Source organism: Panthera pardus, unplaced genomic scaffold (assembly GCF_024362965.1).
Source record: "Panthera pardus isolate Hobbes unplaced genomic scaffold, ASM2436296v1 HiC_scaffold_15, whole genome shotgun sequence".
Taxonomy (NCBI): domain Eukaryota; kingdom Metazoa; phylum Chordata; class Mammalia; order Carnivora; family Felidae; genus Panthera; species Panthera pardus.
In genome coordinates this window covers 17,099,128-17,116,482 of record NW_026526710.1, presented here as the reverse complement: position 1 = coordinate 17,116,482, position 17,355 = coordinate 17,099,128, and the positions used below count along the sequence as shown (strand labels likewise).

At 36.9% G+C, this 17,355-nt stretch overlaps 1 protein-coding gene across 12 annotated transcripts in view; it reads left to right on the top strand.

Moving 5' to 3' along the window:
• Positions 1-17,355, top strand: part of MTMR3 (myotubularin related protein 3) — a 148,465-nt gene that overhangs the window by 13,856 nt on the left and 117,254 nt on the right. The gene's annotated exons all lie outside the window — the stretch shown is intronic.

Sequence of the window (17,355 nt, the reverse complement as noted above, 5' to 3'; positions counted from 1 at the left end):
TAAATTTTAGATTTCTGGGATAAGGCATTTGTACTTATCTATTTATTTTTTTAAAGAGTAAGAGTAAAATTGAAGAGACATCAAGGTAATAAAGGTAGGTACTAAAGTTCGTGAGGGCTTTTTAGTTACAAGTTTTATAGCAAAGAATAACAAGCCTGTCCAAAAAAAAAAAAAAAAAAAAAAAAAAATACCCTGTAGAAGTCTACAAAGCCAATTCTCCTCTGTTCCTAAATTCCATACCCTGCCTTTCCTTTTTTGAATGTAAAATTTAGGGCACCTGGGTGGCTGTTGGTTAAGCATCTGACTTCAGCTCAGGTCATGGTCTTGCAGTTCTTGAGTTTGAGCCCTGCATCAGGGTCTCTGCTGTCAGCATAGAGCCTGCATCATATCTTCTGTCCACCTCTCTCTCTGCTTCTCCCCTGCTCACTCTCTCTCAAAAAATAAACATTAAAAAAAATTAAGATTTAAATATTTCAAAAATTCAGAAAAATAGAGAATAATTTAACAAATGCCATGTACTTAATAGGTGTTGATTTAGATTTGACATCTTGTTAGATTTGTCTGAAGGTGTGTTTATATATTTTTTTAATAGTTTTTTTAATGTTTATTCATTTTTGAGAAACAGAGCATGGGTGGGGGAGGGGCAGAGAGAATGAGACAGAATGGTAGGCTCCAGGCTCTGAGCTGTCAGCACAGAGCCCGATGTGAGGCTCAAACTCGTCAACTGCAAGATCATGACCTGAGCTGAAGTCAGACACTTAACTGACTGAACCACCCAGGTGCCCCATAGGTATACCCATTTTTAAAGACTATGTGGTAATTAATTTTTAATTTTTTTTGTATTTAATTTTTTAAAACATTTATTTAATTAATTTTGAGAGAGAGAGAGGCAGGAAGGGAGGGAGAGAGAGAATCCCAAGTAGGCTCCGCACTGTCAGCGCAGAGCCTGATGTGGGCTTGAACTCGTGAGATCATGACCTGAGCCAAAATCAGGAGTTGGACACTTAACTGATTGAGCCACCCAGGTGCCCCTGAAACTTTTTAAAGTTTATCTGTACACCCAGTGTGGGGCTCTAGCTCACTACCTCAAGATCAAGAGTTGCATGTTCCACCAGCTGAGCCAGCAAGGCAACCCCTGTGTAGTTTTTTTGTTTTTGTTTTTTAAACTTTTTATAGACACACTACAATTATCCTAGTCCCTTACTAATTGACAGCTAGGGATTTTTTTTTTTTTTTTTTTTTTTTTTTTTTTTGCTTTTTTTAAATTCTCAGAAGTGTTGTCTGTAATGGGTAGTCTTGTACTTTATACTTTTGAACAGCAGGATGATTTCAACAGAAGTAGTTCTGTGGAATAAATTCTTGGAGAATAGAATTGCATGTAATAAATATTGAGCTTTTATATTAAAGCTAAACCAGTATGCATATTTGTGACTTTCTTATTCCTGGTCTGTTCATTTAGGTCTGTTCAAAATTGGTGCTATGTATGAGATACTGAGATGGATAGTTTCCTGGTATACAGACTAATACATTAAAATTGCATTGTAGAGGGGCACCTGGTCAGCTCAGTGGGTAGAGTATGCAACTCTTGGGCTTGGGCGTATGAGTTCACACACCATATTGAGCATACAGCTTATTTAAACAAAAAAATGCATAGTAGAGACTAAGAAGAGTCTCAGCTTTATGTAGATAAGGCACACAAAGCTGAGATTGGGAAATGGTTTTGGTTTTGTTAGCCAGGACAGAAGATCGAAGATTCAAAGACAAATTTGTAAAGTGTGTTGACTACGAATTGTTGAAATCAAATGATTAAGGTGTTTGAATTTTCTTTTACTCTCTGTACTGAGCTCTTTCTTGAGATCAAAGGAAATTTGGGGGAAGATATGTCTAGTGGCACTGTGCATAATTGGGAGCAGGCGAAGATTGGAAAACAGTGAAGAATTTGTACTGTACATAAAATTAGGTAACAAGGACCTGAATTGTGGTGGTGGGCAAGGTGGTAATTCAGATGACCAGATTAAAGTAAAAGATTTAGTTGACATGCTGAAGGAAATAGGCAAACATTTGTGAACTAGTTGAACGGGAAGTAAGCAAGAATTCAAAGTTAGTGGGCTTTGGGTCTTGGTGAATAGTGATAGTACAGAAATGTGAAATTGGGAGGAAGAGCTGGTTTTGGAAAAGGACTAAAATGAAATCCTTCACAGATTTAACATTGAGGCCAGGGGATATACAAGTAAAAATGTCCTGCAGGAGTTTGGAGATACAGAATTTGAGGTAGAAGAAGGGTAGGTAGGCCTTATCTGGATGTGATCTTGAACCTAGAAGAGTCAAAGATTGACTTCTAGGGGGTGGTGGAAGAAGATAAATTAAAACTTTTAAATTAGGTTAATGAGGCACAGTGGAAGCAGAGAAGAGAGGATTTACAAATTAAGTGATAATCAGTTAAGTTTGAGTGAAATGAGAGAAAATGAGGGCTAAGGAAATAACTGGATTTGGTGATTCATACTAGTCATTGATCATAATTCTTTTAGATTAATTTTAGCATAGTAAAGGGCTGAGGGTGAGTGGGAGATGAGACAGCATATATAGAACCAGTGCTGGGGCACCTTCTGAATCTGACTTCTGATTTCAGCTCAGGTCATGATCTCATGGTTTGTTAAGTTTGAGACTTGTGTTTCTTGTTAAGTTTGAGACTTGGGATTCTCTGTCTTCCTCTCTGTCTGCAACCTCGCTCGCTCTCTCACAAGTAAATTAAAAAAAAAAAAAAGGGCCAGTGCTGGTCAGTAGAACTTCCTCTGATGATACTTCTGACATTCAGTCAGTATCTGCACTGTCTAGTACATATTGAGCATTTGAAATTTGGCTACTTTGACCAACGAACTAAATTTAGCTGTATATGGCTAGTGGCTGTCATGTTGGATAGCATGGATTATGGACTCAGTGAAGCAGATGTAGATTAAGCCATAGGAAGAAATCTCCGGATAAAATAGATGCATTTAGTTATCTAAAAATTTGTTGCAATGCAATCAAAATGTTGTTGGAATTATATATTCTAGTGCAAACCAGATTTTTACATTTTTATTTTTTTTTGTGTTCGGTGTTGGCAATAATTGATAATTCTTACCAGTGTATAAGAGCAACATTAAAGAATATAATTTTAAGACAATTATGGTCTGAAATCTCTTCGTGGTGTTTTTTTCTTGTCTGGAAAAAAGTTGCAATTCAAATTTTACTGATGAAATAATTATTGAGACATTTTGGGTCTATGCTTTTTTCAACTAAAAGTAACAAAAAAATTTCTATCTTAGAAATCTCATTGGGGACTCTTAACCATCAATTTGTTCTCTATAATTATCAGAGAGGTAGGGGGATGGGTGAAATAGGTGATGGATTTTAAGGAGTGCATTTGAAATAAAAGCTTAAATTTGTTTTATTTTTTCGAGAAAAAAGAAATCTCATTGAGAGAGGGAATACCAGCTATACTTTAAAATAAATCAATAAGATATTTTTATTGCTTGAGAAATGGTTTGCTTTGAGAATGATTTATGGTTTAAATTTGAGTATTTGGTAGTGTTGAGAGAATGTTTCTTTTTTTTTTAATGTTTTATTCTTGAGAGAGCGCGCACAAGCAGGGGAAGGGCGGGGGATGGGGGGTGGGGAACAGAATCTGAAGTGGGCTTGGTGCTGACAGCAGAGAGCCCAATATGGGGCTTGAACTTGGAAACTTCAAGCTCATGACCTGAGCCGAAGTCAGACACTTAGCTAACTCAGCTACCCTACGAACGTTTGTTATCTGGCTAACCTTTTGTTTGCAAAAAGAAGAATTAAAAGTATACATGAAAGAACCTATTTATAAGACAATAAACTGTGTAATTCCATTTCTATAAGGTTTAAAAAACAGACAGTGGAAGTCGGGATAATGGAATGGAAGTCAGTAGATGGTAATGGAAGTCAGAATAATGGTTATCTTGGGGCACCTGGGTGGCTCAGTCGGTTGGGCATCCGACTTCGGCTCAGGTCATGATCTCACAGTTTGTGGGTTCGAGCCCTGCGGCAGGCTCTGTGCTGACAGCTCAGAGCCTGGAGCCTGCTTGGGATTCTGTGTCTCCCTCTCTCTCTGCCCCTCCCCCTCTCAAGCTCTGTCTCTCTCTCTCTCTCAAAAATAAATAAACATTAAAAAAAAATAAAAATAAAGTGTTCTCTCTCTTTACATTCCTATATAAAACATACATCCTAATTAAAAAAAAAAAAAAGAATAATGGTTATCTTGGTGGTGAGCATAAGGGAGACTTTAGGAGTGCTGGTAATATTCTATGTCTTGATCTGGGTGATGATTTTTTATTTTAACTTTTTTTAATTTTGAGAGCACGTGTGCACACGTGTGCACACGTTGGGGAGGGTCAGAGAGAGAGGGAGAGAGAGAATCCTAAGCAGGCTCTGCACTGTCAGCGCTGAGCTTGATGTGGGGCTTGAACTATGAACTGTGAGATCATGACCTGAGCTGAAATCAAGAGTCAGATGCTTAACTGACATAGCCACCCAGGTGCCCTTGGGTGATGATTTCATTGTTGTCTTCAGGCAACTGTTTATGAGAATCATTGAGTTTTATACCTATGTGCACTTTCTGTATGTATGTTATACCTGTTTTTAAAACTTAAACCCTCTCACAAAATTTTAGTAAACATCAGTTGAACGTGTCTCCCTTTAGCTCTTTAAATTTTTCTACTTCTGTTCATAAAGAAATATACTTAATGATGAAACATTTTGCCTTTTTCAATTATATAAAACATACAGATACAGAGGAGTGCACAAACAAGTGTATAGCTTAATGAATTTTCAAATGAATAAATTGGAGGGTTTTTTACATAATGTTTATTTAAAAAAGGTTTTTAATTTTTTTATTTTTTCATGTTTATTTTTGAGAGAGATAGACATAGAGTGTGAGTGCAGGAGGGTCAGAGAGGGAGACACAGAATTTGAAGCAGGCTCCAGGCTCTGAGCACAGAGGCCAACCCGGGGCTGGAACTCATGAACCATGAGATCATGACTGAGCCAAAGTTAGAGGTTTAACTGACTGAGCCACCCAGGTGCCCCTAAATGTTTATTTTTGAGAGAGAGCGCGACAGTGCACCAAGTGGAGGAGGGGTGGAGTCGGGGAGGACAGAGGATCTGAAGCAGGCTCTGTGCTGACAGCAGAGAGCCGATGCGGGGCTTGAACTCGCAAACCATGAGATCATGACCTGAGCTGAATTTGTACGCTTAACTGAGTGAGCCACCCAGGTATCCCAAGGAGGGGTTTTTTTTTTGTTGTTGTTGTTGGTTGTTTTGTTTTTGGTGTGTCACACCTGTGTCCATCAGAAGGGGAGGAGTTGATGGGGGGCCAAAATACTAGGAGCAGTCTTCTGAAATCTCAGAACCGCAGATCCTCATCTTGACTCTGCCTTCACCTTACTATCTCTTTGGACAAGTCATTTAACTTATTTGAGCCTTAGATTTTTCTGTACAACAGGGGTAATACTTAATGTTCTTTGTAAGGTGACTCGGTGCAATTCAGGTAAAATTATAGGAGCAAAGAATGGTATTACTAGATAGGTGTTTGGGGCATTGAATTTAGGTCTCTTACCTTAAAGGGCAGAATTGTGATAGATAAAGGTAAAATGATTTGTCCAAGGACACATAGCTCATTATTATTAATTTATATCAGCTTAAAACTTTCTGAGGCTTAATGTCATGCACTATTCTAAATGATTACATGTGTATTAACTCATTTGTCTAGAATTATTCCCAGAGGTAGGTATAATTATTCTAATTTACTGATAAGAAGATTGAGGCAAAATGAGATTAAATAACTTGCCTGGATAGTTGAGTTCTTGAACCTGAGCTCTTAACCATTTTGCTATCCTGCCTAGTTAAGTGAAAGCATTTAAAAATTTTAGGCAAATGTTAGTATCTTTCAATAATCTCTTGGAGGTTGGAGATCTTGGAGATCATGACCTGAGAAGAGATTGAGTTGGATGCTTAACGACTGAGCCACCCAGGCACCCTGAGAATAATTTGTTATGTAAATAATCTTGTAGTGTAAACTGTAAATCATTAGAATTTTCTTTAAGGAAGTAGGCAGACGTACTTAATCAATGGATAAATTTGCTTATAAAACTCCTTAGTGCATTAGTTCATATTTTATATTTTCAGTAGCTCTTGAATTGTGAGTCCTTGACTTTGTTTTATTCCTCTAAGTGGCAAAATGGTTACGTAATTGGTTGATAAATAAAACATGTTTAGCTACAGAATTCCTGCTCCATTTCCTCCCTTCTCCTAAGATGGCTGGAAGTATTAATATTGGTAGCAGTAGATTCATGTAAACAAGATATAAAGCTTCTGTTTCGTGGTTTATGGTTGATTAGCTACTTGAATTAAATTACCCTCTTTGTCACTAGGTAGTGAACTTTGCAAGTTAATGTTTTGAGGTTCCAATTCTGACCCTGCAGAGGACTATAGAAACCATAGGTGGTTTCACACTTTCAAGAATTCTGTGTGTGTGTGTGTGTGTGTGTGTGTGTGTGTGTGTGTGTGTGTGTGTTCTTTTGTTTAGTCTAGAATCTTAGCTTAAACCCTTTAGATTTAAATCCTATGATTGAAGTACTTGGTGTACAGAGCTATAGATTCTTGCAGGAGTGTACATTTCTTCTGAGTTAAAATATTTAGGAAACAGAATATTGTGTTTAGAACCAGGAGATACTACATTTCAAATATGACCATTTGGTAAGTGAATTATTTTGTTTGTAGGCTATCATGTTTCTAGCCTTTTTACATGAAAATACCTACCTGGAGATGCCCAACCTTGACAGTAATGGAGATTGTAAATTAACAGTTAGTTTTCTGTATGTGGTTGCTTGATAGGGACAAGACTTATGCTTTTGCTTTTTCTGATACTACACTGTTGGTGATCCAAGTCTAGAATTCCAGCGTAAGGTTGCCAATATTAAAAACATGGGAATATGGAGGTAACAACTATGGGTCTAATATTACAGATAAGATTTTAATTAGCTGTATTAGTTGCCACTTAATTTTCACTGCTATCTTTGAAGTAGGCAGGGCAGGCCATATTGTTACTCACACTTTACAAGTGAATAAATTGTTTCACTGCTGTCAGGACTTGTCTGAAGTTGCACTGCTAGTGAATAGCTGAGTTAGAACCCAGATCTTCTGACATCAAGTTGTATATTATTTGCACTATTGTGGTTTAGTGTGGTGAATGGTGAATAAGAGCCCAGGCGTGGGTTTAAATTGTGGCTCCACCACTAGTACCTCCCTGTGATAGGCAAATTCCTTAACTTTTCTGTGCCTCAGGTTTCTCAGCTTTCAAATGGGAATAATGGTGCTTAACTCTTAGTGCTTTTATGAGGATTCAGCAAGTGCTTCTAATAGTAGCTAGCCTGTAGTAAGCACTCCATATGTGCCAGTTGCAGTTGGTGCTGTTATTCTTACAGTGATAACAGTAACACTGCCTCTTTCCACAGGGATCAGTGTTAGAGTTGAGAGAAGGTGAATGCAAGATACTCCAAGATGGGGGCCCCGGGTGGCTCAGTCATACATCTGACTTTTGATTTTGGCTCAGGTCATGATCTCATGGTTTGCGGAATCAAACACCATGTTGGGCAGCGTGGAGCCTGCTTGGAATTCTCTTTCTCCCTCTCTCTGCACATCCCCCCCATAATTAAAAAAAAAAAAAAAAGGGATATTCAAAGATGATAGATTTAGTATCCAGAAGAATAAGTAGCGAGGGTAATTGATTTTGGCATAAAAATGGGGGGTGTTGGTATGTGTTTGTGTATGCTTACACACGTCTTTTAAACATGGAAACAATTGGACATTGGACATAAGTACAAATAGAGTAAGCAGTTAGAGCTTTAGGACAGGGCTGAAGAGGATGACTAGAGCTGGAGGTAAATTTTTTAATCACCGTCACAGATGATGTATGGGAAACTTACTTTGCACCAAGGTTTAAACAACATCAAGTTGTTGTCCTCTTTTATATATGGTTCTCAGAGCTTTGTTACATAAGCAATAAGAAGCTTACCATACATATTCTGTTTTTAGTAGTTACACAGAGAATAATACAGAAACTCGGCATGTATCCTTAAGGGAGTGCATCTCCTTAAAATAATAGATTACCGAGTATTTCTTGAGCTCTTTTACTATAACTCTTAAGGGCTAGGGAATTCTGAAGTGTAAGTTAGAGGATTATGCCTTTTGGTGCTTGGGTCCTTGTATGTAGATGAGGTACTTGATAATAAGATAATGTACTTTCAAGCATTCTAATTTTTTTTTAATGTTTATTTATTTTTGAGAGAGAGAAAGAGCATGAGCGGGAGAGGAATAGAGAGAGAGGGAGACACAGAATCTGAAGCACGCTCCCGGCTCTGAGCTGTCAGCACAGAGCCCAATGTGAGGCTTGAACCCACAAACTGAGATCATGACCTGAGCCACCCAGGCGCCCCTCTTTCAAGCATTCTAAATTAAATATAAGTTGTTCGAATTTACTTGTTGGAAGGGGATGTCTTTGCTTTACTGTAATAATGCTATAAAGAATTACATATTTTATATATTCTTAGAGTTTTTGAATTTGCAGTTATTGTATACTTAGATCTTTTCTCCCGTGGATATTAAAGCAACTTTTCTGGGTTTTTATGGGTGCATATTTTAAATTTATACACTAAAATTCTGTGTAAGCATATCTTATTTTTTAAAAATGTTGTTTATTTTGAGAGCGAGAGAGCATGTATGCGTGAGTTGGGGAGGGGCAGAGAGAGTGGGAGAAAGAATCTTTAGCAGGCTCCATGTTGTCAGTGCAGAACCCGACATGGGGCTCAATCCCACAAACTCGTTAGATCATGACCTGAGCTGAAATTAAGAGTTGAACGCTCAACTGACTGAGCCACCCAGGCACCTCTGCATAAGCATATTTAAAATTATGGTTTCTTTCTTTACTTTTTTTTTTTTTTTTTTTTTTAGGTTTTATTTATTTATTTTAGAGTGCAAGAAGGGGAGAGGCAGAGAGAGGGAGACAGAGAATCCCAAGCAGGCTTGACACTGCTAGCACGGAGCCCGACATGGGGCTCCAACTCATGAAACTTAAGACCATGACCTGAGCCGAAATCAAGAGTCGGACGCTTAACTGACTGAGCCACCCAGGCACCCCTAAATTATGGTTTCTTAAACCTGTTACTCTGTATATATTAGCTTTTTTTTTTTTTCAGCGTCATTATGTAACCTTTTACTGACAAACCTGAATCAAGCTCTGAGCATCTGAAGAGTCTAGATTCATCCTGAATATTTGCTTTCAAGTTAGGGTTTAAAGTTTATAGGAAAAACTTTGGTGTCTTCTAAAGAGAACAATACATGAATATTTATCTTACTTTGTATATCCTGAAAATGAAGTGTTATTACTGTCTATTATTTTCTTCAGAGCTAGCTAGGAAACTATTTAGTTGTATTACACGTACCACTCCTCTGTTCCCAACAGTGTTTCACCTTCTTGAAACTAAGAATTACACATTTATTTTTTGTTTTATTAATGGGTTCTTCTAAAAAGGTATAGTGGAGTAGATTTTTTTCCCTTCAGAGATACTTGATGGACCGTCAGAGAATTCTTGGATATTTCAAGCTTTTATTAACCTCAAAATACTTCAGCTCTTTTACCTGATACAGAAAAGATAAGATGAGATTTCTTCCTCGAGGGCATAAAAACTTTTAAGTGTACCTATTTGCATAAAATTTACTTAAAAACATCAGATTTTACAAGAAATTTTTGAACTCTTGCACGTAAGAGAATTTTTTTTACTATGATTCTATAAAAACTCCTTTGTATTGGTTATTCATCCCTTCTCTTATTAAAACATGTGAGTGGCTTGTTTGAATATGTCTCTGGGTCCTTTCTTTGATAAACACTTTGAGGAACTCTTTTGAAATAGTGTTTTGGCCACCATATCAACTCTACAAAAATATGGTTTCATGATAAACTCAACAAAAAGCACATTGGCAGCAGTCCAGAAGCTGACTCATTGAGGAGTAATGATAGACACTTTGAAGGGAATGGCCTATCACAGGGTCCTATTTCAAAGCTTCATGCTATGATTACATCAGTGATAGGCAGCCAAGAAATCAAGATGAGAGCTTGCTTGTATCTCCTGGGAATAATAGTAGGAAGGACTGAAGTAGTAGGATGCAAGTAAAACTTTTTCCTAACAATCTTGTAAAACTTGGGGATGGGAAATAAGGTGAAAATTCAGAATGGTAGTGACCTTTGTAGGGCTGCAGTGGCATTTCCTTTTTGAGCCTGGATGAAAATAGCCTTGTAGTGACTAAGGGTTAACTCAAGGAGCTCAATGCCATATCAGTTTTCTAGAGCTCAGGGAATATACTTAGCCCAGTAGTAAGCACAAGTATCATGTTCATGTCAGACACTGTAGGTACTGTTTCCTACTTGAACAGAGCAGAAGAAACCAAAGCAAGACCAGAATCAGTACAGTTTTGAGGAATGGACCCTTTGCCTACTAGCACTGCACTTTTTAGGAGTAAAAATAGTATGAAGGTAGACTTGCTTCCAAACTGTGAAATAAATATTAATTCTGATTGTTTCTGTGGATTAGAATAATTGCAGCTCTATTTCTAAATCCAATTTCATAGTCTTAAGTTTTTCTGGGTGGCAAATTAATCTTCTGTAATCACTAACAAAGATCACTTAATTGTTGACTCTGGAAATAGTGGTATGTCCTTTATGTGTTGTTCAAGGTTGTCTCTCAGATAAGAAAACCCCTTAATAATCTGAAAATATTTTTCAGAGATAAAGCTAAGTGAATATGCCATGGTGATAGATCAACCCATTTTTTATTGTAGTACTGTTTCTCAATATTGTTGTACATGGTAGTTCTTTCCTGTGGAATATTATGAAAGATAGCTTTTAGGAATTTGCTACATTCTTTCAAGCATAATATTTAGGAATGAAAAGTTAGTATTCAGAGTACTGTCATTTCATATTTTTTTCTCCAGAATGTGCCTTTCAAAAGGTAAAAGTGCTCTCTGCTCTTCCTTCCTTCCCTCCCTCCCTCCCTCCCTCCCCCCCCTTTTTCTCTTTCTTTCTCTCTTTCCCTCTTTCTTTCCTTTCCTTTCCTTTCCTTTCCTGTCCTGTCCTGTCCTGTCCTGTCCTGTCCTTTCCTTTCCTTTCCTTTCCTTTCCCTCCTTCCATCCCTCCTTCCTTCCTATCTGCATACCTAACGTGGGGCTGGAACTCATGACCCTGAGGTCAAGAGTCAAGAGTTGCATGCTCTTCCAGCTAGCCAGCCTGGTGCCCCGAAAGTGCTTTCTTTCAGAAATAGGTTACTTTGTGATACAGAATTTGCGAATATAGATACTTTACCCCTTAGTGATCTGGGCCTGGTTTTATTGCACTGAGAGGAAAAAAAAAATCTTAGGTTCTCTTACTTTGTGCTTCTTTTCTGCCTTTTTGGAATGGAGTACTTTGGCCATTTTGTTTTTGAATTGGCCTTTTATGTGCTAGTCCTGCTTAATTTCTTACATGGTTTAAACTTGCATGTGTAAATTATTTATTAGCTAGCTTTATGACTTGAGAAGTTACCTTACCTCTTTGCACCTTAGTTTCCTTCTTTGTAAAATAGGATAATACTTGTATGGTTGTTTTAAGAGCCCTGTGCGTGCTGGCTATTTCAATTATTATAAATAGGAACCTTAACTTCTCTCCTATACTATTTGCAGCTCCCCTTTTTTTTGTAATTTTTTTCATAGGCATTATGGTTGAATCCAATAGAACTTTGTTTTAAAGTATAATAAACATCACCATGTATTTAATTCTTTATCATAAATAACTATACATTTGCTATTTGTCGAAGAATTGTGTTATTTTATTCCCTCAGGTTAAGATTTGAAAGATAAGAAATTAGTAGAAAGTGAGCCCTTTTCTGTGTTCTTATAGGTACCCAGATACTACTAAATGTAGGTCATTGTTTGAATTGAATTCTGAGTATACATGCAGTTATGCAGAACAAAAACAGCTTGTATGGCACTAGAAGTACTGGAAAGATAAACCTGTAGTTGGTAGCAAACTGTGTCAGTTAAACTGAGTGATGGATCAGCAAAGAATTTGGGGCTGCTGGGTTTTATTTATAACACCATTGTTTAACAACATTGTTTTGAAATGATTAGTCTTGAAACAAAGTAATTTAAAACTTAGATATGCCAGGAAATTTGAGATTCCTTTCCACTTAAAAAATGTCTTTTAAAGAAGGAAGTGTTACTAACAGAGAGATGTAGCTCCCTGAGTGCTGTATGAATCTTGGCTATTGCTGTGGTAATTATGATTGCCAACAATATGGGTCTTGTGTTAGCCTTTAGTTTCAGGTTTGTGTCACTAAGTGACTTTTTAAAATGAGATTCCTCTGTTTCTTGATAAACTCTCATATGTAAGTGCATCAAATCGAACATTTCCTTTTTTCCCCTGTCATAGGATTTTTCTGTGATTTCAGGTCATTGGTTCAGTTCCAGGGGTTAGATTTCCTTACTTTTTACATTTTTGCGTTATATTTGGAGGGTTATTGCTAATTCTTAGATTGTGTCCTTAAACTAGATTTTTTGAATGTTAGGGACTCCTGCGACACTTTATTATATATACTAGCAAAAGGAGTAGGGTTTTTGAGATCTTGTATTTAATTCGAGTCAGAATAATTTACAGATAGTAGCAGGTCCTTTTAATTTATTCAGCAAGATATCTTACTCCTTATTTTCTGACGTCTTAAAGGTTGAAAACGTATAGCAGGCCTGGCCAATTTCTTTTATCTATCCCTCTTGAGTACTGATTGGCATTTGACCCAAAGGGCCAGTAGGCATACTTGACTGGTATTGATAAACAGATGACAGGAGCAAGCTGTCAGTTTTTCTTTCAGTCTGGTGAAGCTGATGATAGCAGGAGGCAGGAGGTCTGTCTACAGTGGGAGAGAATGAGGCCAAAGAAGTTAAAGGAGTATGAGGTAAAGAGGTGGATCTGGTGGCTCTGAGCCTTTAAGGATCCTACTGCCTGAAGTTCATTCTTGACGTTTCAATATCCTGTGAACCAGTCAGTTCTGATTTTAAGTTAGCTTGGGTTTCTTTCACTTACAATTGAGAGTTCTAATATATCTAATATTAGTCTAAGACTGTTTCTGTAGTGACCTTCTAAGTATTTGAAGGTAGTTTGGACTTTAATCTCAGGATAAACGTTCAATATGCATAGGTAAACTCAGCCCATAGTGGAATGAAAATAAGTCTCTTGCCATTTTTAGTGGGGTCTTTGCTTAGAGGGAAATGTGTTTATGATGAATATAGAATGGATCCGTATTCTTTGCCAACCATTTATACCTATACAGTGTAGAAGTTTCCTTTAAAGAAATTATCACCTTAATAAATAGAAGAGCAAAGATATCTCAGATTGTAATCATTTCACTGATTAGGCATAAATATCCTCTTTATTGTTTTCTCACAAAGCAGCTATGAGTAAGGTTGATGTGATTAATGAGGTATCAAGAGAAGCTTTTTTGTCTTTTTAATAAGCTGTTGGCATTATGTTGTCTTCCAAAATTTGGCTCTTTTATTTTGTGACTATATTACTTGTGTTTAACATGTTAGGTGAGAATAAAAGGTGAGTACTCAAAACTTTGTTTCAGAATTATTGTTTTGGAAGCCTTTGATTACTAGAGTTAATGTGCAGGAGCTGCAGTGAACATGCAGAACTTTAAAATATTCCAGTCCCAAAATAAACTTGATCATTGGCAAGAGTGTGGTAAGCCAAGTATTTGAGATGTCTGTGCTGCACTATCCAACTTTTAGTTTAATCTGTTTTAGCTGGCTTGCCCTATGTAACTTGAAACTTCCTTTAAGGCTTCACTGTGGGTTAAATGCAGTTCATGGAGTGCCGACAGAAGGGTCTTAGTTATATAGATCTCTTTGTCATCCCTAAAGCATACCTTCTGAGTTTAGATTTCAGTATAATGGTCTGTATTCCCAAACATGGTTCCACTAGTTATGATGGTACTTACTCCAAGACTTAGGAAAAGTATTTGCTTTAGTCAGAGCACGTGTGTATGGTTATGACTTTTTTTGCTGCCAAATGGGGAAAAAATTAGCTTTATTGAAGCATAATTTGCACAAAGTAAACTTCACTGATCTTTAACTCATATAATTTGGGTTTTGCTAAATGTAAAAAGTCATATAACCACCTCTATTTCTGTCACCTCAAAAAGGGCACCCCTTGTGCCATTAATGGTCACTCCCCTTTCCTGTCTCTGGCAGTTACTGATCACTTTCTGTATCTATAATTTTGCCTAGAATGTTTTATAAATAGAATCCTATAGTATGCACTATTTTGTGTCTGCCCTAGTTCACTTAGCATAATGCTTTGAGATTCATCCCTGTTGTTAAAAGTAGTAGGTTGTATTTAATTGCTAAATAATATTCCTTTGGATATTCCACAGTTTATTTCCTAGTTGATGGGATATTTGGGTTTCTCGTTTTTGGCTGTTATGAATAAAATTCCTGTAAATATGTACATACAGGTTTTTGTATAGGCATGTATTTTCATTTCTCTAGGTTAAATACCTAGGAGTAGAAATTGCAGGATTGTATAGTAAACCTATGCTTATAACTTTATAAGAAAACTGCCAAACTGGGGCACCTAGATGGCTTAGTCGGTTAAGCATGCAATTCTTGATTTCAGCTCAAGTCTTGAGATTGAGCCCTGTATCAGGTTCCCTGCTGGGTGTGGAGCCTGCTTAAGATTCTCTCTCTCCCTCTCCCCCTCCCCTGCTCATGCTTGCTGTCAAAAAACAAACAAAAACCAACCACCAACACCCCCCCCAAAAACCAAAAAAACGCTGCCAAATATTTTTCCAAAGTTGCTGTACTGCTTCCCACCAGTAGAGTATGAGAATTCCAGGAGATCAGCGTCCTTGTTAACACTTGGTATTGTCAGTCTTTATTAATTTTAACCATTCTTGTGGGTCTCTAGTGATATATTATTGTATTATTTTGTAGTTTCCACATGATCGTCTTTTTTATGTGCCTATTTGCCATTCACTTATTTTCTTCGTTGAAGTGTCCTTTGAAATCTCTTGCCCATTTAAGAAAATAAAGTGGCTTTTTGTTTACTGTTATATATTCTGGCTATGAGTCCTTGTTCACAGGTTTTATAAATCACGTGTTCTTGTAGTTTGTGGTTTGCCTTTTCATTTTTTCTTAACAGTATCTTTCAAAGATCGAGGAACTTTTATGAAGTCTAAGTTACTGGTTTACTTTTTCCTTGATACCTAACACCCTTTGTATCTATCTAAGGAAACTTCTCTAAACAAAAGGTCACTAATATTAAATTTTCTTCAGGAATTTTTATGGTTTTATGTTCTACATTTAGGTCTGTGAAACACTTCAAGGTAAAGTCTGTTTAATGAATGAAGTAAGGAAGGGTTGAGGTTCTTTTTGTATATGGGTATCTAAATTTTCTCTAATGTGTTAGCTGCATCCCACAAATTGACATATTATGTAATTCCATTTAGTTTGAAATATTTTCCAATTTCATTTTGGCTATGGATCATCAAAAAAAATTTTTTTTAATGTTTGTTTAATTTTGAGCGAGAGGGAGAGTGCCGGAGGAGCAGAGAGAGAGAGGGAGACACAGAATCTGAAGTAGACTCCAGGCTCTGTGCTGTCAGCACAGAACACGAACTCACTTGCTCGCGAACTCGTTTGCTTGCGAACTCACTCACACTGAACCACAAGATCATGACCTGAGATGAAGTTGGACACTTAACTGACTTAGCCACCCAGGTGCCCCTGGCTATGGATTATTTACAAATGCATTTAACAAATATTTGGGGTTTTACATATTGTTACTGATTTCTAACTTAATACCATTGTGGTCAGAGAACAGATACAAGATTTCAGTCTTTTGAATTTGAAATTTGTTTTATGGTGAGGCATATCAGGGTGAATATTCTTTGGTAAAGAAAGTGTATCCTGCTGTAGATATTAATTATTGGTTGATAGTATCATTAGAGTCTTTTATATATTTACATATTTTTTGTCTGCTTCTATTACTGAAAGAGGAGTGCTGAAATCTTAAACTACATTTGGGGATTCAGTTCTCTCAGTTTTTACTTGCTATATTTTGAAGTTCTGTTTTTAGGTGCATACATATTTTAGGGTTGTTAGGTCTTCTCAGTAAATTTACCCTTCTATCATAAATGACTCGTTCCGCTTTATCTTGGTAATATTTGCTATCTCTAAGATGACTGGCATAAATATAGCTCTTGTAACTTTTTTATGACTAGTATTTGCATGTTGTATCTCTTTCCGTCCTTTTACTTTCAGTCTGTGTCTTTATATTTACAGCATGTTTCTTATAGTTAACATATAATTAGATATTGATTTTTAAATTTAGTTTGACTATCTCTTCCTTTTATTGTTTTTTTTTAGTTTTTAAAAATTAAAAAATATTTTAATGTTCTTCAGAGAGAGAGCGCTAGCAGGGGAGGGGCAGAGAGAGAGGGAGACAGAATGTGAAGCAGGCTCTAGGCTCTGAGCTGTAGGTTCTGAGCTGTCAGCACAGAGACTAATGTGGGGCTCCAACTCAAGAACTGTGAGATCATGACCTGAGCTGAAGTCGGATGGTTAACTGACTGAGCCATCTAGGCGCCTGAGTATCTCTGTCTTTTAATTAGCGTCTTTACAAAGATCCATTGACATTTAATGTAAATATTGATATGGTTAGGATTAAGTCTGCCGTCTTGCTATTTGTTTTCTATTGTGGGGATCTACTTGGACCTTCAGAATTGATAGAAGACTATTTATTAATAAGTATAGTTGATAACACAGTATTATGTTAGTTTCAAGTATAATCTACAACTTTATTTTATTTTATGTCATATTTTAAAGTTTGAGAAAGAGTGTGCATGCACGTGAGCGAGAGAGTTGCAAAGAGAGAGGGGGGAGAGAGAATCACAAACAGGCATAGAACCTGACGCAGGGCTCGAACTCACAAACTATGAGATCATGCCTGAGCCGAAACCAAAAGTCAGATGTTTAACTGATAGAGCTGCCCAGGTGTCCTAAGATTATTTTAAACTGAAGGTATTTGATATTTAGCAGATGCAGAAAGAAGCTCTTTTGGAGCTTCTCTTAACTCTCTAAAAGCAAAATCTTTTGGGAATGAGGCTTCCGTGAATGCCCTTCCCAGGGAATATTTATGGCCATAAAGAAAAAAAAAAAGGATAAGACTTCTGTCATCCCTGCAAAAACAGACATTATCACAGACTTATT